The sequence below is a fragment of the Glossina fuscipes genome, unplaced genomic scaffold, assembly GCF_014805625.2.
Source record: "Glossina fuscipes isolate IAEA_lab_2018 unplaced genomic scaffold, Yale_Gfus_2 242, whole genome shotgun sequence".
NCBI lineage: Eukaryota > Metazoa > Arthropoda > Insecta > Diptera > Glossinidae > Glossina > Glossina fuscipes.
The window spans coordinates 13,891-16,901 of record NW_023998585.1 but is presented as its reverse complement, the minus strand read 5'-3'; positions in this window follow the sequence as shown (position 1 = coordinate 16,901).

Genomic DNA, 3,011 nt, shown 5'->3' with positions numbered 1-3,011 from the left:
CAGGGTATGATATTCCTCATATTTCATTATGCTTATTATTTCATTATTAAAATCCGCGATGAGACAATATTTAAATTAATCCAAAATTTTTTAGATCTAGTACCATCTAATCAGTGTAAAACTGAGATAAACGACAATTGGGATGATGATGATGATGAAATTTTTGCTTCCATAAGCACCCAGGAAATCTTACCTGAAGACGTAAAAATGGACGAAAATCCCAGCACCAGCAAATTTGCAGCAGTAGCTGCTCCAGTGGTGCACCGTAAATGGCGTTCGCTTGCTTTAAATGCAATACTTAACCCCAGGCCACCCCCCCAACTTTGTGAGACACCGGGAAGAAGCTTGCGACAAATCGAAACTACGACTAGTACACCAGGCGTCAATAGACCGAAGAGAGGGCGGCTCTCGGGCTTAAGTCGTAATTATACCAATACAAAGAAATAAATACGACTTTATATATCAATGCCTAAACTAATATCAATATACCTAGATGTGTCAAGGAGGTGATTTTACTAATCATAACGGTACCGGTGGTAAATCCATTCGCAAGATAATATAACGGTGATTTTAGTTTTATTAAAAGATCGTTCCAAAATCAATGAAAACTATAAAAAGTATCAAGAAAAATAAGTATGCTAAGTGCATAAGATTCGTTCAAATTTTTCTTCTTTTTTTATTTTTTTTTTTTTTTATAAAGGTATTAGGTAAAGCATATCTCGAAGCTTTGCGATAATCGTGTATCTATGTATATATTTAGACAATTCTTAATGATTTTTATTTGCCTTAGACAGATAAATTCTGTAGCGCCTTTTTTTAAAAGCAACGAATAACTACATGTAACTAACCACCCATCCAATCCAATAATTTATGTACCTTGTTTACACTTTTTATCAAATTACGTAGTACATTAATTTAACTGTAATGAGATCCATATTTTGAGTACACTGCGTATGCAGTATTATTAGTATCGTAAGAGAATATTGAAATAATTGAAAAATTATTAATTTGTAAGAAGATTTATTTTATTGTACCTTGTGTATCAGGGTTTATTAAAAACATAAATAATGAGATAACGGAAATTTAAATTCTTAAGTATGTTTTAATTTCTTATACTGCTTAATTCAACTAGATTATAATTCTTCTTTAGTTTTTAGATCATTTCCATGAGCACGTAGAAATATATATTTTTACCTTAACATTATATATTAAATAAAAAAATCTTTTAATTCCAAACTGTGAAAACCGTTTTTTCAATATTTTATTCGACTTTCGTTTATCTTAGGATGGAACGTGCAAAGTGTGGCACTCTGTGGCTTTGCGTATAGACATAAAAGAGCGACGTTGAGAGAAAATGGAACGTCTATAAATAAATGATAATTACAAACAATAAAAAAAAAATGTTAAAATCGGCCGTAGAAACAAAGGAGGTTTTATCGACTTCTGGGTCCGTATTTCTTTTAGATCAGAGGGCGTTATTGTGCTTATGTGTTGGCGGATCACACCTATTCTCGCAGTAAAGCTTTAAATCATAGAACGCAGACGACAAATAATTTAAGATTTGAATGGACATTTATTGAGGAATGGAAGTGTTTTCTTATTCGAACCTGGTTGTAAACGACTCACAACCACTTTTAAATTTTGGCTACGGTTATCATGCAGGAATGCATTTGCCAAGTTTTTGGGAATTGAAATCAGACGAACTTTATAAAACTCGTTCTCCGGTGGTAGGCGTAAAACAGAAAAATATATACATACTTGTAAGCCGTGCAAAATAATGTAGGATCATTGGCCATTGGTTGCAAAGCAGGATTGTCACTAGCTTCCTTTTCCAATGTGATCGCTGCCTTTTTTTTGGCTTTCCCCTAAAAAATGCAAAGCATTTTAGATAGTAAAATACAAGGCTGAGACTCCAATTGGTCGTAACTAGAGTGAAAGTGAGTTTGTTTGGTTGTAGCTATTGGCTTCGGATGCTTTGGCCGCCGAATCCAAAGAAAGAGCGTTTTCTTTAGTGCATTTAATGATGGGTGTTTTGGGATTTGGCGAGGATAATGACACAGATTTATCTAACGCTTTGATTTGTAGTACTACTTAAAGAACTGTTGGCTATTTTTATAGTTAAATTATTTTTATTTTTACGATTTCTTTTAGCATCAATTTTACCAGGAATTGCACTTTGTCTACTGGAGGCTTCCTCATGGAGTATTTTTGTATTCACATCAGCTTTCGGAAAGATGTCAAACGCAAATGGTTTCGCTGTACTCGAGAAGGATGCAGATGAACTATTACTACTTAGTTTTTTGGACGGTGGACGACTTTTTAAAAAATGATTATCCCAGCTAGTAGTAGATGCTTCCAGCTGAGTTGGGTTTGTTAATGCAAATCCTTGATCAATTTCAGGAAATTTGAAATAATTGCCATTCTTATAACCAGCAGAGCTTATGACATCTAGAGGAGAATTCAAATTCAGATTGTTGATTGACGTCAACAACTTAGGAGAATAGGCAAGACGTGTATTATTACCACCAACAGTGCCGCTCACCAGCTGCTTCCGTGCTGGTGAGTATACGAGGCGAGCCTGATTCATCGATAATCATACTTAGTGAGTTATTGCCACTATTGCTACTTTCCTTCCTATCGCATTCTCCTTGTCCGTTTCCATAGCACATTCAACAGACGCAGCATTCTTAATTATCAAATGTTGCGGCGAGCACGATGATGTTTGAAAAATACGTCGACTTTGAGTGCCGACTTTATTATGTATGGTTTCTGCTAAATCCATTTGTGGTTTCGATATGTCGTTGTGAAATTAACACATTATCTTACGTAGCATCTTAATCCAGCAAAAGAGTAAACATAAGTTTTCTAAGTGTGGGTGATTTTTTCCATATTTATAGAATATACCTGGAGTGCGGAGTGGAATGTAACATGAATTTGCAGAGACAATATTTCTCTCCGTAAAAGCTTTTTGAAAAATTTGTCTTTTTAATTGTAATCACACTATCTGGAAG